The sequence below is a fragment of the Rattus norvegicus genome, chromosome X, assembly GCF_021556685.1.
Source record: "Rattus norvegicus strain SHRSP/BbbUtx chromosome X, alternate assembly SHRSP_T2T, whole genome shotgun sequence".
NCBI classification, from domain to species: domain Eukaryota; kingdom Metazoa; phylum Chordata; class Mammalia; order Rodentia; family Muridae; genus Rattus; species Rattus norvegicus.
The window spans coordinates 34,680,178-34,701,208 of record NC_141554.1 but is presented as its reverse complement, the minus strand read 5'-3'; the positions used below and the strand labels follow the sequence as shown (position 1 = coordinate 34,701,208).

The following is a 21,031-nucleotide window of genomic DNA, read 5'->3' as shown; positions in this document are numbered from 1 at the left end:
TCCGGACATTTCTTTATCCACCCCATTGGGGCAGCTTCTCAATTTGAATATCCTAAGGCTGGGAGGACCCTAAGTGAATGAATGGCTCAGCTAGGGGTCTCAAGCTCTTATCCAAAAGACCCTTCTGAATCTGATCTCTCGAAGTCACTAGGAACTTAACTTAATCTCACACAAAAAGACGCCTCTCAGCTTTTTCCTTGGAGCCCCAAGAATTAGCAGAGGTTGGTACTTTTGCTAGTTGGGTCCCCAGAAAGTGGAAAACCCAAGGGGATATCTCAGCAGAGAAGGGCCTTTGCCATTTCTCCACTCGAGATATTTTCTGTTTTCTTAGCTCTCCTTACAAGTTAGAGTGCCTCGTGCAAGTTATATTAGCTCTCTGCCTCAGTTTCTTTTTTTTAAATGCTTTCTATCGGTGTGTGTGTGTGTGTGTGTGTGTGTGTGTGTGTGTGTGTGTTTCAGTACATTTTCATACATAAATATTTGGATCAGATTCACCACCCATTCCAGTTAAGCTTTCTCTTCCCAGCTAGCCCATCTCCCCATCTACTTTCCTGTTTTGTGTCTTTGTTTTCCAATCCAGTGAGTACTATTTGTTTACAGGAGTCTGGGTAACGATTTGCATACAAAAGAGGACATGGGGGTCTGTTTACAGTGCTATGCATACCTTTCTAATGACATTTTCCAGTCATTAAAGAAAATATCTTTCCTCCTATCAACTGCTCCCTTCCTCCTATAAGTCATAAAGGGGAGGTTGGAGCCCATCCTCCTGCCTCAGGTTTTCTTCTGCAAAACATAATAGAATTTTGTTTTTTTTTTTCTGGGATTGTGGGGAATGAAGTGGGTGATGCAGGATAGATAGTAGTCACTTAAAACTCCGGTGAGGTACGTTTGTGGATTCCCTACAAGATTCAATCATGTGCCTCAGGCAACACTTCAAACACTTGCTTGGTGCCTCACACCTGTTTCCCAGCACTGGAGAGGCTGAGCAAAGAGGATAGTCTAGAATCCCCCGCACCATCCTGGGCTCCATAATAAATTCTAAGCTAGCCCAAGCTACAGAATGAAGGGCCTGTCGCAAAAGGTACAAAGAAGGGTGAGACTGATGCATTTATTTCCTTGACGTTCTTAAAAGTGATCTACAAATCCAATATCTCAGGGAAAATACAGTAAGGAATGCAGCGTTCTATATTCTTCAACACCCACAAGTTTCATAGATCTGCTTCAGGTTACATTGATATAGGCGGGGCTGACTTCTGTTTTCTTTTCTTTTCTTTTTCCTGTAAATAGTGTAAAGTCAGAAGCTACAATTGAAGTCTGTTTTTGTTTTCTTAAGCAAATTTTCTACTCTGGCTCCCTTCCTTTTACAGCCACACTGTAAGTTCCCAGGCAGTTCCTTATGCATTAAAACAAGGCTCCTTTGTAAGAAGGAGAGATTAAAAACACTTCCGGAAGTCTTGCTTTTCAAGTACTCATACCATAAGTGTAGTTGAATGAAGCAACAGTATAGACAAATATGGACAGTACGAGCCACAAAACCTCACTCATGATTGGCTCCCACCTTTGCCCCAAAAGAAGAACATTGTGGTTCAAATGCCGCAGTCCCAGGAAGTCTTGAAATCAACTGAAGGGTTTTTCAAATTCATTCTTCTTCATTTCAATTGGCCCAGTGCAATTGGTGGCTAGGGTGGCCTGAGTCTCGGGTCCAGGGCTGACATTTTCAACCCTCCTTTGACAGGACATAATTAGAGGAGAAGCCATACTCCAGTGTTGCTGACATTTGAACCTCTGGAGCTTTTCAATCCCAGCCGTGGATTGGATTTCAGTTTCTTTCTTTCTTGCGGCACTGCCAATTTGTACTGTTGTAAACTGAGCGGCCAGCAACCTCTGAAAAGCCAGCTCCAGCTTGACTGGTTTTCAAAGGCCCATTGAAAACTCGCAGCTTGTAAAAGGATGTGTTCGATGAAGCTTCAGTTGGCCCCTCTAGGCCTGAGCTGATAAGATGTTTTGCAGCTTCAGTTTCCGCCGAGTGTTTTAAAACACGGGTGTTTGTTTCGGGCCAGTGTAATTGTTTGTTATCTGCCCCACGGCAGTTCTTTTACGCTGTGAACACATCATAAGTCCTTCACATAACCAGTGCAGAAGCTCTGTAAGGATGAAGGCTATTAACCCGGGGCTCAGTTCATGAGCAACCCGAAGCTTCATTAGATTGCCATCTGTGAGAGAGCTGTGCACCTAAGCCAAAGCTGTACTTCCCTTTCAACCCTTTGCGCATGCCCCCCACAGCCTGGCTTCCAGGGTTTGGATAAACAGGAATTGAGCCCCAACTATCCCTGGGGAAGTGGCTAGCTATTATTATCACCAGTGGGAAAACAAACAATAGTTACACGCTACAGAGAACAGAACCTGGTTGGCTTCACCTTACGGACCACATGACCTCCCAGTTCAACTAGCATGCTTTTCTTTTTAACAGGAACCAAGTACATGAACCTTCTCATGGAAACTTCCAGTTTTACTGGTCCACTTTGTCACAGACGCTGTCTTCATTTTGTGCGGTTTGAGGGAACATAGAGAAATTTTGGATAATGTGCCTTTTCAAACTTAACTTTGACTTCTGTACTGATGTCACTGTAAAACTTAGTGGCTGTGCCAAAGTGCTCATTTCTCTCCAGAGAGTACCACCAAACCCACCTCTGACCAGTTTCCCCCTCAAATCTTAAAATCCCAGATATGAAGCTTTTCAGCATCGTTTAACACCACTGCATGGTCACTGTCAGCCCTAAATTCCAATGATACTTTACTAACAAAAGAAAAAAAAATCGAGCCTAATACGGCAATAAATTAGTGCAGCCATACATGAATGCCATGTTCTTACAATAAGCATAATTGTTAATAATCATGTTCCAGAAGAATGAGAATATGTGAGTAAAACTCACAACATGAAAAAAGATAAGATGATCTGGGTTTGTCTGAATTTGTTGAAAGAGAAACACATGCTTAAGAAAACATAGAGACAAGGAGACCAAAACTATGTTCTAGAACATGGGAGGCAGAGACAGGAGGATCAGAAATTGAAAGTCACCCTTAGCCAGCCTTGTGTACACGAGACTCTGTCTCAAATATAAAAGAAAAAAATACATCAGAATAGCAACAACAATTTCTCAACAGCTGAGAGTAAAGCTTATAAATGGTTTAATGCCAACGATTGAGCTTTTCTATATTGTTCAAATCCCCACCCTTAATAAATGTATTTTACAATGAAAAAGTCCACTTAGGAAAGTAATACCCCCACAGAAGCTTGCTGTTCCTTAATGAATTAGTAATATGAGAAGGGAGAAGGGCAACATACTAACAGTCCAGAAGACACGATGGAGATGAGAATATCAGTCTTGTATCTATTTGAACTTTATTCACTCTTGCTTTAAAAAGAACTTTCGTGATTACATATTCCATGCACCCTGCAAAAAGCCAGGACTTTCACATTCAGACTAGGGAATAAAAAGCTCACCCAGGCAGTCTTCAATGGAGGTGGCTGTTCTTGCATTCTAATTGAGGGACTATGTGCCTCAACCATTCTCCTGACACATTAAGAGAATGAAGAAATCACCAGCTGCCAGAGCCCAGAGAAGGAAGGGACCAAGCGAGGGCGGTTGATGTCTGGCTGAGACATCGTTCTGTTTTCTTGAGTTAACATAGGGGAAGAGAAAGCCTCCAGCCATTGCACGCAACTTAGAGTGCATGCAAGCAAACACTGTAGAGTTCAAGGGAGGGGCCCTGCAAGCCCAGAGAGAATGCCTATTTTGGGACATGTGGTTGTGACCACAGTGCTCTTCTGCCTTCAATAAACGGCTCATGTTATGATTAGAACGTTGACACCAATGGAAACTGGGTGACTGGATGCTAATTGTCTTTTTAAAGAGGTAGGGATGTTTTGAGACATGTCCTCAAATGGGTTATGTAGCTGAGGATGGTCTTCAAGTCTGGATCCTCCTGTCTCTACCTCCAAGTGTCAAGATTACAGCCCTGCACCACCGCCAAGTGTCTAAGGTATTTGTTCTGAATAGGCAGTAGATAAAGCAGGAGAAGTTGAAAGTCTTCTGACCCCACCCTAATCTTAACTTTCTGTTGGTCATCTATCTTTTCCTATCTTAGACAATCCATCCTTTTAAGTTCTTTTGTCAAACTGCACTGCTTTAGTCCACAGTGATGTCCTAATTTTTTTACAAAGGCTTAGACGGAGGAGCTAAACCAGGTCTACAGTCTCCTCTCTGTCATCCTGTCTCTAAATACTAATGGGAGTATCTATAGTATTCATAAATACCCTTTCTTTCCTTCGTTGGAAATACCACAGAGACGAAGAAAATTGCATTTCACTTTGCCATCTTTATTCTGGTCCACTTGAAACAGGAACTTCTGAGAGCTTTCTCATAAGCAGTTAATAAATAGTACCGGTTTCAGTATAATGTTCAGGTATATGTGCATTCAGAAACATTCACACAAGATGCACAGAAACATTACCAAGACTCTAGTACTCATTATATGCAACTCTTTAACATATAAACAAAAGTGATTTCTTTTCTTTTCTTTTTTTTAGTATAGAATAGAGTTTATTCCGGTCATAGTGAGGGGAGTTAAGAGGGTAGTAGGGACAGAGAAAGAGAGGGGGGAGGAGGAGGGAGAGAAGGAGGGGAGAGAAGAGGAGGAGGAAGAGGAGGTGGAGGAGGAGGAGTGAAGAAGAGGAGGAGTGAAGAAGAGGAGGAGGGAGAGGCCAGCCATGAGCACGTGGAGAGAGATGGGGGAAGGGAATGGGGTGAGAGTGGGGGCAGGAAGGCAAGAGCAAGAGAGGAGCACGAGAGAATAAGAGAGTCATTGGTTTTCTTATTCATATTTCCTTTACTTGTAGCATCTAAAGGTACCACACAATGGATGGCAAGCTGGGTCCAGCTGAGGAAAGGCCCGGTATAGAGCCTTTTCTCAACTGCTCTTAAAGAATCCCTCAGGTGAGGCCATTTTCCCTTGAGCAGGCATCCTCATGGCTCACTTGGGGAAGGGAAGGACATTTTACACTCTTATAGCTGAGAGCAATATCTTTGGGGAAATGAAGCTAAAAGGGAAGCCCTTTTAGCTGTCTTGCCCTTTTAGCTGTCTTCTGTTATTTATCTGCTGTCCATCCCAATCAATGTTACTTAGCACTGCTGAACAAGCATTAAGGGAGAATTTGAGAGGGCTCTAACTTCTAAGATGCTCGGATGCTTACACACCAAGCTTTCAGATCCTAGCAGTCTTGGGTGAAGCATTTCCCTCCAAGGCAGATGATGCTTATGCTTTAGGATTCACTCGTATGAGCTTTGCAAGTAGGTTAGACTTCCATTATGAAGCATTAATGGAGACTGCAACCACACTGTAAGACTTCAGGGTGATGCGTCTTGCGCAAGAGAAGGGGCAGCCTGTGTAAAGGTTTTCATATTACCCCACTGAAGGTTTTTGTTATCTTTCAAAATTTCAGACAGATAGTAGGCAGAGGAAACAGACCTAGCCCACAAGATCTTAAATGGAAGAGGACTTCCCTTATTCTACTTTCTGATTTCCATTCTTAAGAGTATTCATCTTAACAAATAACCTTAGAGATACATGGGAATATTGCTCAATTAAACATTATTTATGCTGGATGTAGTAGCACATACCCTTAATCCTAGCACTTTGGAGGCCAAAGCAGGCAGACCTTTGTGAGCTTGAGGCCAGACTGGTTTACACACGTAGTTCCAAGCCAGCCAGAGCAACACCGGGAGACTCTGTTTCAAAGAAATGACTTATGTAGGTAGCTAATACTTGATTGACAGTCTATAGCCACCACCAGAGCCTGTCGTAAAAATACCATATCAACCATCAGCTTAACTTTCTTTTTTTCTCTATGATGGAAATGAAAATAAATCAACAGCGTGTGAGCAGGTTTTCTTCTTCAGTTCTAAGGCATCAAATCCAGGACCCTGTGTATGCTAGGCAAATGCTCTACTAGTGCTCCAAACCTTTACATCAACAAATGAATGGATAAGTAAAACAGGTCTGGGATTCAATGCCATTTGCTCCTGCGTCCCATTGAAGTTTAAGCCCATCAAAGCCCATCAAAGAGAAGAAAGGGCAAGACAGTCTTGGGTAAAGTGCAAATAGCAAAAGCATAGCCCAGCTAATTGCATGCAGCTGCAAAGAATAACCTACATAGCCAAATGCTCTAGGTTGCCAATGTGGGCAGGGGAATAAAATTGGTAGAGAAACAAGCAGAACTCAGCTTCCTTGGGTTCCTTCCGGGCTTAATGTGGGTGCGTCCTTTCCTGCAAGGCACCTGCATGCTCTGAGACATGACTTCCGGCCAGAGACTTCCTGTAGAAGGGGAAAAAATAGATAGCATTGCTGTTTGCCCCCTGATGATTTTTTGTGCTTTGGTCTAGCATTTTCTGCTGTTTTCAGCTTTCAATAAGATCTCAGATAGTGGTACTCCCTATCCTGAGCTTCATGGAAATCTCCTTTATATATAGATCTGCTTGGATAATACTACATTAACTAACACTTAGACTGATGTTACAATAGAAGCAATTCTGTCTGACAGGAGGAAAGAGTCTTCAGTATCAAACAGCACCCAAACTCAATAATATAAATACTGAGTCCCCTCATTACAGAATCATGAATAGATTTGGAGACTAGAGAATCATTAATTCTTTGATACAGACTTACTGATTTTATTTTATTCTGCCAAAGGGAAAATGTTCTTCATTATCTGCAATGCCTGCTGCTGTAGCACAGATTGCTGGTAACTATTACTTCCTCCACGGGATTAAAGGGCAAACCCAACAGTTTGACGAGCTGTCATTTTATTTCTAAGTTGGTAGAATTTATTAGAGATATTTGGTGGCTTAGTGACAATCTCAACACCAGCCTGTGCCAAACTGTTTTAGTGCTATTGTTTCTTTCCTTCTACGTGACCGTAGAGGTCATACCCTAGCATCTTTGTTTTACAGATAAGGAAACAAATGATCAGTGTTATGGAGATAAGAGCTGACACCAGTTGTCCTCAAGTCCACTGTTGCCTGGGTATCCCACCTATGTTCTTTGTGAAAACCACAGTCAGGGCTTTCTAGAGCTACATTCTCCAAAGATCTTCTTGGGCTTCCTGTTTTAATAACATCTAGTATCCTACTAGAAAAGACCATAAGCTCCATTTCCTTTTCTGGACAGCAGATCAAAAGAGTCTCGGATTAGGAGTACTGAAGTATATAGATGGCTTTGTTGGACTTGGATTTTTTACATATCACTTACTGTCATGCATGTTTTTAGCATTCATTTTGTTCTTTTTCCCTCAACTGTAGAACAGTGAACAAATGAGATAGTTTTCTCAATGAGACAACAATGACAACGGAAACCACCCTTTCACTGTTTTTTTTTTCCCTCACTTGAAATTTCAATTCGTTTAGTCAAGTGATGCTGCTATTGATTTTTGTTACTACGGCAGTTTCAGTGATTTCACTGGACACAGTAATCTGGGGAAGGGCAGAAATTACAACTAAACATATTTAAGTGGATTGAAAAGTCCGTGTCCTTAAATAGGTCATGCTTACATTTATTTGATGGTTTCTGTGGGGTGAAAGAGAGGAAAGAGGAAATACTACTAATGGGATTGTGTGGTTATTGTTTGATCAGGCTCCTGTTTTGGCTAATTGCACCAATAGGGAGCTTGTGTCAAGTGGTTTTATATTTAAGGCTGGAGGTAGGATAAGGATTTGTTCACCTGCTTCCACTGGGAGTTTGATAATTCCGTGTTGTAGGGGGTCAAGATAAACTGGATGACATTAGGCTCAGCTCTGCTTCTACCTAGTCACCTCCCCCTTCGCACCTCTTTGCTCAACAGTGATGTGCTAAAATGGCTCCAGTAAAGGACAAATGTTTCTCCTGGATTTTGCCCTCCTTTTTTTTTTCTTTTCTTTTTTTCGGAGCTGGGGACCGAACCCAGGGCCTTATGCTTGCTAGGCAAGCGCTCTACCACTGAGCTAAATCCCCAACCCTGGATTTTGCCCTCCTTTATCATGTAGAATCTCCTAGAGAACATTCATGCTCTATCCTGGAAATTCTCTGAAGAACATTCCAATTGCCATCAGCTCTCCTGGTGAACATTTGAAAGAGCTTGTGTTAATCAAGGAAAAGTATCCTACGGATTTGCTTCATAGCAAATGAAAAATTTTGTTTTCACTAACAAAAGGCTGTCATTTGTTACACAGGATAGGGATACATGTGAGTTTTTACTTCCAAAATCTTTCCTGGTTCTGAACTGCTAACTCTGTCCCAAAAACACAGTGGCTTCCCCCATGGTTACTAACAGCCCTCTGAGTACATACCTCAGTGTTATACTGAGAATGACCTTGAATTCTTAGCCAAGCCTGTTTTGCACTCTCATAAATTATATTAGTCAATCTTTGTCAGTCAGTCTTTCCGTCTTTGTCTCTCTGTTTCAGTCTCTGTCTTTCTGTATCTCTGTGTCAATGTATCTGCTGCCCTTTTTCACACAGACATGCATACACACACACACACACACACACACACACACACACACACACACACACCATCTCCCCTTTGCTTCTCAAGCTTAGCTTTCCTCAAGTGGAATCCGTGTGAGTGGTGGATGCCAGGACAATGGGATAAAGAGTTGAAGTGCATTTTCTTAAGCCAAGAGTAGTAGCTGCCTGACGAAGCACTCCTTCCTTGTTCAAAACTGAAGCTAGATGTGCTCAATTCTCTCCTAACACAATTCTGAGGCCAGTTTTCTTGTTGTTTGTTTGTGTGGTACTAGATATTGAACCTAGTGCTTCACACATGCTAATCAGGTTCTCTATCACTTAGATACAGTCCCAGCCCCTTCTAAATTATTATTACCATCATTACCATCATTGTTGTCATCGTCGTCATCATCATCCTCCTCCTCACCATCATTACCATCAGGAGTTTTTTGAAACAGAATCTCACCATGGAGTCCTGGATAGCCATAGCATAGCCTTGAATTTGTGAACAAACTTCTCTCTTTCTATCTTCCAAGTGCTGGGACTATAAGTGTGTGATGCTTGTATTATACTGAGACCAAGTCTCAATGTTGCCCACGATGACCTCAAACTTATAATCCTTCAGCCTCAGCCACCTACACATGTGAACAACAGGCTTGCACCACCAGACCAATCCTGCCCTTAACCTCAGACACCTGGTCACACTCTGCCACCATTACACTCAATTTCCTGAAACTTCAGACAAACTGAAACACATTTTTGGCCTTATAGACGGTTCTGAGGGAAATGTTCTGATATGTCTTGTTTCTGCATTCTTTGGCTTCAGAGTACAAAATCTCTAACCACAGTACAGATCCAAATGTAAGAAACACCATCAAAAAATATAGTCACTTGAAGCTCGTGGTATCATTTTCTAATCCTAGGGCCCCTTATGCAAGTTCCCTGTGTAAGTCTGTGGCCTGGCTTTCTGAAAGCAACTTCCTGTACTTGTACAAAAATATTTCAGACAGCGATGCATTTCTAAACTCTTGTCCTTTCTTTTTCTCTGTTCCTTTTTTTTTTTTTTTTTGGCCTTTCTCAGACTTTCACTCACGTAAAAAGCTCCAGTTGTCTGCCTTTAAGTAATGGTATCCCTGTATTATTTGGACCTTTCGTAGCCATCATCAGCACTATGCAAACTATTTTACATTCATGGACTTATTTTTATCTATTTATCTACTTATTTATTCATCTGTGTGTGTGTGTGTGTGTGTGTGTGTGTGTGTGTGTGTGTGTTGTGCATGCAAGCATCCACCTGTAAGTACCATGGCACACAGGTAGAGGTTCGAAGACAACTGCCAGGAATCAGTTTTCTCCTTCACTCATGTGGGTCTTGGGGCTCTAATTCATAGCATCAGACTTGGTGATAAGCTGCTTTAGAAGCTGAGCTATTATACCATCTCCTTGGAAAAAAAACCTAATGAGTAAATGCAGCTTCATAAAGACATTTCTTGGGCTGAGGGTACAGTTCAATAGAGTAGAGGGCCTACCAAGCATGGATCCTCATAAACTGGGTGTTGTGACTCACAACACTGAGGTGGTGGAGGCAGAAGAATCAGGAGCTCAAGGTCAGCTTTGACTACACAGTTCAAAGCCAGCCTTGGAATAACAATACTAATAATTTAAAAGCCTTGTCTGGAAAGAAAGAAAGAAAGAAAGAAAGAAAGAAAGAAAGAAAGAAAGAAAGAAAGAAAGATAGATAGATAGTTCTATATTGTTCTCTGCTCTCATGAAAGCTGCTAGGATCTAAATAAATCTAGGATAAAAAGCAGAAGCAACAATTTTTTCCCCGAGAAAGGGGTTTCTCTGTGTTGCCCTGGCTGAGATCCAACTGCCTTTGCCTCTCCAGTGCTAGGTTTCAAGGTGTACGCCATCGTGTCTAGCTATGACATTTTTCTTAAAGGTATTTCCCCTAACAGAAAATGTTTCATGCTTTTCCACCTTCTTTATAACTTTCTTTTTATTACTAATTTTTTGCCATTAACGCACCAAGTAATGTATTTCGCCATATCAGCTTTATATTTGTGTGTCAGATTAATAGCATTCAGATCACTTCCTGCAGGCTCAAAGCTCATGTGACTTGTGATGAAGACTAGTTTTAACTTAAGCCTAAATGATATAAGGCCTCCATGGAATATATAAACATTAGCAGAGAATAAAAAGCCATAAAGTTGCTTCTCTATTAGATTTGGGACTTCATTTTCTGTGGATATTTCCCTGGATTGATTCTGCTAGAATGTGTAATTCTTTGATATTTGATTTTGTAGGACTTTTAAAAAATTAACATAAATCAAATTCAGAATGCAGAAGCTTATTAAAATCCTTTCTTGATGGAGCTATAGTCTAGTTATTAGTGAACAGATGAAAAAAGAAAAGACATAGAATAAAGACAATAAAATACACAATTTATTAAGAAGGAACGTTGGGTAGAACAGAATAACAGGAATGGTGGGCCTGACATGGTGACACATGCCTTGAGCCCAGCAGTCAGGAGGCAAAGGCAAGCTGATCTCTGTGAACTTGAGGCCAGCCTGGTCTACAGAGGGAGTTCTAGGAGAGTCAGGGCTGTTACATAGAGAAATACTGTCTCTACCCACCCATCCCCAGCCCCCAAAAGAAGTAATGGTGGTTAAAAATGGACATAGGGTGGAGATAGCATAGAGAAATTAGGCTTCTTCAGAAAAGAAATCTGATCCAAGACTTAAGAAGCAAGAGAGGCAGCCATGTCGGTATCGGACGATGTCTCTTCCAGTCTGGGCACATGGCTCAGTGACAGAAAATTTGTCTAGTAAGCCCTAGGTCATCAGTTAGAAGATAGTCTGTGCTTTAAGTCTCTTCCAAGCTAACCCAAGCTAAAGGATCAGTCAATGCAAAAGAGAATGGGAGATGACCAGATGTTTGGCAGAGAAGAGGAATCTCATAGAGCCCAGTGTGCCTAGTGAGAGAGTAGAGGAAGTTGGAAACATTTTTTAATTTATTATTTTGTGTGTGTTGGGAAAAGGGCAAACTCACAGCACTGTGTACTAAAGCAGGAATCAATTCTCTCCTTCTACCAAGTGGGTTCCTGGGATTAAACTCAGGTTATTGGCCTCTATGACAGATCTCTGTACCCTCATCTTACTAGTCCTGGAAAAGGGATTTTAACCTATATTGAAACATGGGAGCTGATAGAAAGGGAGACTAGGGGGAAGAATAAAAGACATCCAAGAACATGGGTGTGGGTTTCTTAGAGGCTAGTTCCAGTTAATTGTCTTGACTCAGCCTATGTAAACACTTTAGCAATTCTGAAGTTATCTTCAAAGGCTTGCTAGGGAATTTAAAGGACACCAGAGTGGTTCCTGAGGCATGTTGGTTCGGTTTACAAACTGGGAGGTAACACGGTAGTTTACAAGGAATAGCATGGCAAAGAAAATCTCCTTACTATAAACGAAAGTTTATAGTCTGACATGTGAGGTTACCTGAAAACTGCAGCTATACGGTTAGAAGGGACCTCGTATAGGTTTAGGCCTTAAGCAGGGCTCATTGTTACATTAACAAGCATATTTCTGGAGAGATGTCAGGAGAGTGAATACCGCTTATCCAGTACCTAGCAACTACCAGACAGCTCACAACCACCTGTAACCCCAGTTCTAGGGGATGGAATGACTTCTTCTGGCAGTCAACGATGCTCACACACATGTGCATATACCCTTACACATAGCTGTACATATTTCAAAATTAAAGGTAAATCCTAAAAAAAAACTCTATCTAAAAGAAATATTGTCTCCACCTAGGCAAACTTCACAGCAGATACGACTGGTGCTAGAATCCTTGAGTCTCAGCTTGTGTGAGGTTTCAACCAGCCTCCGGAGTGAAGGGCTTTATCCCCTTCACTTTCTTCTGTGTTTCTACCTAACTTCAATTCTGCCTCGCAAGTCCACCATGATCCTTGGCTAAAATTAAGTATTCTAAATGTATCTTAACCCTGGATAATTAAGATAAAGAATATTAGTTCTTTGGAAAACCATGAAAACAATTGATTTTATCTATATACTACATAAAGCATGTTTCTGTTTACAATCAAATTCAATCCATTATTCACAGCTACCCATTATTCATAACTTCCTCAAATTTATTGAACTCCTTGGTCATTCCTTGTTAGGTACTACATTAATGGAGATATGACATTAGAATACAATGTGATATCAGAGGGAAAAGGAGGAGGATCAGGAGTTCAAAGCCACCCTCAGCTACATAATAAACTGAGGCTAGCCTAGGGTACATAAGACTCTGTCTCAAACAATAAAAAAGGATACAGAACCACAGAAAAACTTACAGGAGTCAGTTCCTTCTGCCATGTAGGTTTGGAGCAGCAAAGTCATAGGGTCTTATCTTGCTGGCTTAGTATCTTTAATCCTCAATTTTTTTCCTATTCTCTTAGCAAACTAAGGCCAATCAACCTTTTAATGTGTGTCCTTTATATCTGAAGAGTGAATATTTCTCATAATTTACATAGGGATCCCTGTGAAAGATGGACTGATATTTTAAGAATGAAATTGAAAGCAAACACCAGTGAACTAAATGCAGTGTGCTGCTAGATTACATCCTTAAAAGAGAAAATGGCCCAGAGAAGGCAATTGCCATGCAGCAAAAGTTTCTCAATGCTTTGGAAAAGAGTTCCAGCCCACTGGCCTTTCAGCCACCAACGAGCTCTGCATGACGGAAATGACTCACACAAGGAAAATGAGCGGTGTTCCAGGTGGCTGTCTCCAGACTCTGCAGGCACCTATTGCTGTTGGAAAGGTAGAGGAGGCAGGCCCTGCTGAACTCCTAATTTGGGCTAAAGCTACAATATTACCTCTGCAGCACAGAGTATTCTTTGGATTTCCTCTCTGCCATTACTCTAAAGAAACCAGAGGCTGAAGCAGGAAAAGATCTGTGGGATGACCAGCCCTGCTGGGCCCCCTTCTCCCAAACTCTCCATCAGCTCCAAGGGAGCAGAGTTGCCTTTTTGGTTTCTGGAACATGGTGGGACATTGGCAAGATGACAGTAGGAGGCTGAGAAGGAGAGGAAAGGATAAAAAGAGGGTGGTACAAAATATGTGCGAGTAAAATCAGCCTCCTCCACTACATATGGCATCCATATTCATCCTCGGTACCTTCTTGGTGGGCTGGATGAAGGATAGGTGAAGTGCAGCAGGGAAGGGGTGGGGTCCGAGGCTGGTATGCAGTTTATAGGTTATTACAAGCTTATCCACTCCTTTTACAGATACTTTGACGAAGAAGGGCCTCTTGGAAAAACCAGAAATAAACCAGCACTTGCTCCAGGAGTTCTCTCCCCAAGAAGAAATTCTAGTCTGAGGCCAGGTTGGTTCTAATTTTGGTAAAATACAGAACATATATCTATAAGCATGTTGTAATTGTGGACACCACACACACTATACACATGCACACATGCACACACACACATACACACAGGCACACATGCACACACGCACATGTATGTGCAAGCACACACAAATGCACATGCATATACGTGTTTAGTGAAGTGGGACTTCGAGAAGGTCAAATGTGTTGACTCAACTGCCATAAGAGACTTCAGCTCCTCTTCCTCATATCCTTCACCCATGCTAGGACCTGTGCCCCTTTATCCACATCCAGCAGTTTGGTCAGTGCCACCTGTAAATCTCAGCTGTTTTATCAACTCCTCAGAGAAGGACTTTCTCTCATTCCCTCCCCATATACACACCCCAGCCACATTAGGTGCCCATTATGAGCACCCTACACTTGTTTTTCTTGGCACGTCTGTCACACTGTACCCTTTTTTGTTTGTTTGTTTATTGTTTGAGACAGCATCTTATGTCGCCTAGTCTAGCCTCAATTTACTATGTAGCCTTAAACTACTGATCCTCCTCCCTCTCACTCTGATATCACTTTGTGTTCTACTGTCATATATTTCCATTGATGTAGTATCTGACAAGAAATGATCAGGAGTTCAACAAATTTGAGGAAGTTCTGACTAATGGGTAGATACGGATAATGAATTAAATTTGATTATAAACAGAAACATGCTTTATGTAGTATATAGATAAAATCAGTTAGTTTCACGATTTTCCAAAAAACTAATATTCTTTATTCTCATTTATCCAGGGTTAAGACATCATCATATCCGGTAGCTGCCTTGCCCATGTGATAGGTGATCAAGCCCCAGGACATGGAGATGCCATTATGGGTGCTCTTTCTAATTTTCAGCTTGGTTTAACTTGAAAACAATGATAATCACTTCCAAGTCAATAAAATTAATTCTACATAAAACATGTACTGAATAGAAAAAGACAAAATGTAAAAGTTAATCGTGGGTGTATCTATAGGATCCCAAGCAACAAGAAGCCTAAAGCTTGAAAGGGTTAGGTAGTTTCTTGGCCCTAGGTCAGACCTGCTTGGACTACTGGGCTCTAGATGTTTGAGATGGTAGGGTTAGTGTTTTCTTTTGTTGTCTCCTTTCTCTAAAAGGTCTCATGTCACTCAGACTGTTTGTAAACTGTATCCATAGCCAAAGATAACCTAGACTTCCAATGTCTATGTTCCAAGTGCTAGCAGCATAGGCATACACCACCATACCAGCTTTGTTTTTTTCTTACTATCTATCAAAAATAGTTGCGAAAATAACATATCTATTTGGGGGGCCTGCTTGTCTTTGTAAAATCATTTACACCTAGACAGCATGGAGTTATTCCTGTTATAAATATCCCATACCAGCTTCTCAACATGGAGCCTAGTGTAGTGACTGGATTAAAACTGGGACTCTGATATCAGATGACCTATATTCAAAGTTTGGCTATGTGATCTATATCATGTCTCTTAGTACTTTTACTTTAGTACCTACAGCCTGGATATAACAATTCATCTCTGAGAAGTGGGCTATGGGAATTAAACCATTTACTAGGTCAAAAGTCATCGGGAGAGTTCCTGACTCATACTAAGTGCTAGTAAATGTTGGCTGAAAAGACCTTACTTGGGGCTAGGGAGAGGGTTCATAAAGCTAATGCCCCCGAAGTAGGATGGCCAGAGTTCATATCCCCAGCAGACCTACAAATGGCAGGTGGATGCGGCAGCCCACCTGTAATCTTAGAACTCAGGAGGCTGAGACAGGGGATCACTGGAGCAAGCTGGATTGCAAGATGAGCCCGACTGGCAAGCTCTGGGTTCAAGTGAAATATTCTGTCCTTATGCATAAGATAAAGACTGATCAAGGAAGACATTAACACCAACCTCGTTCAATGTGTATCCTAGCTAAAGAATCCAAAATGTAAGGAAGCCAGTTGTTGGGGGTTTTTTGTTTTTGTTTTTTGGGGTTTTTTGTTTTTTGTTTTTTGTTTGCTTGTTTCTTTCTTTCTTTGTTTGTTTTAAGTAGTCCATAAGCCTTTTCCTATGGAGAAATATTACCTTTACAGTGGTCAGCCAGGTTTGGTAGACTGGCAAATCATTGCTTTGGAAAAGGGACCTCCCATTCCCTCTAAAGCTGTCCAGGATACAAACATCCTTGAGAAGCCAGTGGGGAAGACATACATGGTGAACAGTGGTTGCTCGTCAATATATGCATCACTCTGATGTATCTTGTACCCCAATAAAAGATGATTGAAAGTGCTACATCAAGGGTTCGGGAATAATTTCACATCTTATACCGTTGAGTTAGGGTCTCACATTGGTCCCAGAGTTTGCCAGTTTGGCTCATCTAACAAGCCAGCTTGCTCCAGGGATTTCCCATCTCTGCCTTGTGAATTCTAGGATTATAGGTGGGTTCCTATGTCCACTTGCCATTTGTGTGTCTGCTGAGGACCTAAACTCTACTCCTCCTGCTATGGTGGCCAAGTGCTTTCTTCACTGAGCAGTGTCTCCTGCCCCCAACTAAGAAATTTTTTTTAGTCTTGTATCATGACCTAAAGTCTTGATTTTTTCCAACTTTATTACATTGGGTATTTCTTATTTACATTTCAAATGTTATTCCCTTTCCCGGTTTCCAGGCCAACATTCCCCTAACCTCTCCCCCTCCCCTTCTATATGGGTGTTCCCCTCCTCATCCTCCCCCCCCCCCCCCGTTACCTCCCTCCTCCCAAGAATCCTATTCACCGGGGGTCCAGCCTTGGCAGGACCAAGGGCTTCCCCTTCCACTGGTTCCCTTACTAGGCTATTCATTGCTACCTATGCAGTTGGAGCCCAGGGTCAGTCCATGTAAAGTCTTTGGGTAGTGGCTTAGTCCCTGGAAGCTCTGGTTGTTGGCATTGTTGTTCATATGGGGTCTCAAGTCCCTTCAGCTCTTTCAGACCTTTCTCTGATTCCTTCAACGGGGGTCCCGTTCTCAGTTCAGTGGTTTGCTGCTGGCATTCGCCTATGTATTTGCGATATTCTGGCTGTGTCTCTCAGGAGAGATCTACATCCGGTTCCTGTCAGCCTGCACTTCTTTGCTTCATCCATGTTATCTAGTTTGGTGGCTGTATATGTATGGACCACACGCGTGGCAGGCTCTGAATGGGCGTTCCTTTAGCCTCTGTTCTAAACTTTGCCTCCCATCCCTTCCTAAGGGTATTCTTGTTCTCCTGTTAAAGAAGGAGTGAAGCATCTGCATTCTGGTCATCCTTCTTGAGTTTCATGTGTTCTGTGCATCTAGGGTGATTTGAGCATTTGGGCTAATATCCACTTATCAATGAGTACATACCATGTGTCTTTTTCTGTGATTGGATTACCTCACTCAGGATGGTATTTTCCAGTTTCATCCATTTGCCTATGAATTTCCTAAAGTCATTGTTTTTGATAGCTGAGTAATATTCCATTGTGTAGATGTACCACATTTTCTGTATCCATTCCTCTGTTGAAGGGCATCTGGGTTCTTTCCAGCTTCTGGCTATTATAAATAAGGCTGCAATGAACATAGTGGAGCGTGTGTCTTTGTTATATGTTGGGGCATCTTTTGGGTATATGCCCAAGAGAGTTATAGCTGGGTCCTCAGGTAGTGCAATGTCCAATTTTCTGAGGACACTCCAGACTGATTTCCAGAGTGGTTGTACCAGTCTGCAATCCCACCAACAATGGAGGAGTGTTCCTCTTTCTCCACATCCTTGCCAGCATCTGCTGTCGCCAGAGTTATTGACCTTAGCCATTCTGACTGGTGTGAGGTGGCATCTCAGGGTTGTTTTGATTTGCATTTCCCTTATGACTAAAGATGTTGTACATTTCTTTAGGTGCTTCTCAGCCATTTGGCATTCCTCAGCTGTGAATTCTTTGTTTAGCTCTGAACCCCTTTTTTTTTCTTTATTAACTTGAGTATTTCTTATTTACATTTTGATTGTTATTCCCCTTCCCGGTTTCCGGGCCAACATCCCCCTAAGCCCTCCCCATCCGTTCTATATGGGCTTCCCCTCCCCATCCTCCCCCTATTACTACCCTCCTCCCAACAATCACATTCACTGGGGATTCAGTCTTGCCAGGACCAAGGGCTTCCCCTTCCACTGGTGCCCTTACTAGGCTATTCATTGCTACCTATGACGTTGGAGCCCAGGGTCAGTCCATGTATAGTCTTTGGGTAGTGGCTTAGTCCCTGGAAGCTCTGGTTGGTTGGCATTGTTTGAACCCCATTTTTAATAGGGTTATTTGTCTCCCTGCAGTCTAACTTCATGGGTCCTTTGCATATTTTGGATATAAGCCCTCTATCAGTTGTAGGATTGATAAAGATCTTTCCCCCATCTGTTGGTTGCAGTTTTGTCCTAACAACAGTGTCCTTTGCCCCAACTAAGATATTTTAATTAATTAAAACTGTTATATGGTCAAATTGAGGAAATTTAGGATAAACCAAATTCTTTACCACTGAATTTACCAGAACCTTCCAGGTGCTCACATATGTGTACCATCAGAAGAAAGGAGCACAGTTTGAAGCAGTCAACATGCAGTGCTTCCAATCCTTCTTGCACATACCTGAGAATTATCTGGAGCACTCAGTGGTTGAGCGTTTGCCATGCATGCATGATGCTCTGAGTCTGATTCCCAACATTAAGAAGGAAATAAAAACAGAGCTACCTGCAGAAGTGCAGGTTCACTGGGTCTACAGTGGAACAAGAAATTATGAATATCTAATAAGCTTAATGGACTTTTGTCAATATGGGAACTCTTAAGCTAATGGGGATCTGGATGAATGGAGGCTGTAGGCTTCAAGTAGGTTCGAGTTCTTCTAAGTATCTTATAACCTGGTCTGCTTGAGTCTGCCTCATCCTGGTTATTCTCTATAGATTATGACCATGGACCTAAAGCTGATCTCACTGGGCAAGAGGACATTCAGAGCACATGCAGGTGATTCAGCTGCACCTTACCCTCTCGTTATCTTCCTTAAAACTATGGTTCCATGGCCTGTATACATGGTAGAATCCATCCCCACCCCACCTCCAGCAATGCTTTGGAAACTCCCAATACCCTGACATAGTCTAGCACAGTAAACAAAGAATCCCCTAGCCTCGGGACTTTGTGCCACTAGGTTGTAAAAGTTCCCCAGTGATGCTAATGGAAATTTACCTTTAAACCTCTGACAGAGATCACTGAAGGAAGTGAAAGCCCTAACAGGCATAAGTGAAGCATAAATCCCCAAGCTACACCTGCTTTCCGTTATTCCGCATCCCTGCTGCTTCCACAGAGAACCGAGAGAAGAAAGATGAACATGTACAGGTTCATTGCCTTCTGAGGCTCGCCTTGGCTCATCTCGGTAGCTCATGTCTGGAACAAGTTATTGTAGTGTTTGGGAAATACAGAAGACTCCTTAAGTAGGAATTTTGACCAGCATGAAGCAGTTCCCATTGTGTTTGTGATAAATGAAAATGCAGCCTGGTCTCTATTACTGTACTGAATAAAATAATTCTGCAGTAACATCCTGTGAGGATAATATTTCCAGGGTTGGGTCATAGCTCTGTGTGACTACCAGCTGGGGCACCACAGTGAGCAAGTGACTCCAACTCACTAATCCTCATTTAGTCGCATACACAGAGGGGAAAGCGAGAAGTTCACAGCATTTTGAGGTGTATTAGCAGAATGCAATCCATCTGAACAAATGCACACAGCATCTGAGATGCAGTAAATCTTGACACAGACCAGCATTTCTTTTAGGTTGGCTCAATAGACTTTAAATGTCAGACCTATAGATCAATCGCCACGTGTGGGGATGTGTATTATCTACCTTCAATAAGACATGTTAGTTGAGATGGACTGTTCAGAAGATTTTATACTAATTTAACAGAATATGTCTACCAAATCTCATGATAAACTTAGTGCCCTTCGATTATGTGTGCCAGTATTGAATTGTTGAAATAATTCATTTTATTAGGACATTTGACCAAGGGCTGAGTTTTCATATGCCTTCCTCATCTAATAGTTTTCATAATTCACCTTTATTTTATTTTATTATGTATTTTAAAGATTGGTTGGATAGTATATGATTGATTGTATAGAGCAAGTTGGTGAATAACTAGTTTAACTGTAAATTCATAAATATTGTGCCATGGAAATGAATGGAAAACCACTGAATCTTACGCTATGGAATAAATGGACACAAATCCAGTAGGTCTAAACCACACCCACTTGTTAATCTCCACTTCTGGGTGCAAGGAATGTGGCCATGGTGTGGCTGAATCCTCTATTAGGATCTCATGAGGACAAAATATGGATGCCAGTCTTACCTGGAGCTTGAAAAAAGGATGGCAAAATTGAGTTCCTTGAAGCTAGGGTCAATGATTTCTTATTGGCTGTCAGCAAACAAAACTAGTGTGCAATTGAGGGAGTCACATCCTATCACCTTTGATATATTTTGTTGACTGAAAATAAAAAAGAAATCCTTGCAAGTACTCCAGGAAAGAGTATTAGACAAGGATCTCACTGTAGAATGTGCCCACCACACCAAACAGAGAAGCAAGAAACACACTGGCCAGACATGGTGGCTCATGCCTTTTAACCCCAGCACTTGGGAGGTAGAGGCAAGTGGATCTCTGTGAGTTCAAGGCTAGTCAGGTCTACAAAGAGGGAGGTAGAACGGCCAGGGCTATTACACAGAGAATGTCTGTCTGTTTAGAGAGAGAGAGAGAGAGAGAGAGAGAGAGAGAGAGAGAGAGAGAGAGAACAACCAGAAAACATCCATTTAGGAGGCACAATGAGAGTCAGAGTACTCAACGTTCCTGGAGCTTCAGATGAAGAAGTCAATCTCTGAATTAACCCTGCAATGCTTTTTTCAAATAATACACCATACCTTTGTGTTTCTCATTTTTCTGCAATTATGTCCTTGGGAATATAGAAGTCAATGTAATTTCCTTTGGGATGAGATATTTAACATTGTGAAAGCTAATGGCTATGTTAGTGATGATTCCCAGTAAGGACATTCCTCAGTGAAGTCCCTGGGATATACTCTGGGTAGCTGTAGAAATGACTTCATAAGCTTCTTTTAG

The 21,031-nt window shown here is 41.8% G+C and overlaps 2 long non-coding RNA genes across 5 annotated transcripts in view; one reads left to right on the top strand and one right to left on the bottom strand.

Annotated features, from left to right (window-relative positions):
* The window catches only part of LOC147998193 (uncharacterized), a 61,943-nt gene extending 58,191 nt beyond the window's left edge, over window positions 1-3,752 (bottom strand). For 2 of the 3 annotated variants that reach the window (XR_015646965.1, XR_015646966.1), the window contains exon 1: window positions 3,506-3,717. This is a non-coding gene — a long non-coding RNA (uncharacterized LOC147998193). Of the gene's footprint in view, window positions 1-3,505 lie in introns of all 3 variants that reach the window. The other variant, XR_015646964.1, reaches the window with a different exon arrangement.
* A 68-nt stretch (window positions 3,753-3,820) lies between these two features.
* Window positions 3,821-20,712, top strand: LOC102549869 (uncharacterized). 2 transcript variants are annotated; one of them, XR_015646962.1, is made up of 5 exons: window positions 3,821-4,044; window positions 13,075-13,361; window positions 13,828-13,925; window positions 14,709-18,899; window positions 19,136-20,712. It is a non-coding gene; the product is annotated as an uncharacterized LOC102549869 (long non-coding RNA). The 2 variants fall into 2 exon arrangements; XR_015646963.1 differs by lacking the exon at window positions 19,136-20,712 and adding an exon at window positions 4,901-4,997 and having other exon boundaries at window positions 14,709-15,378.
* Window positions 20,713-21,031: the final 319 nt, after the last annotated feature.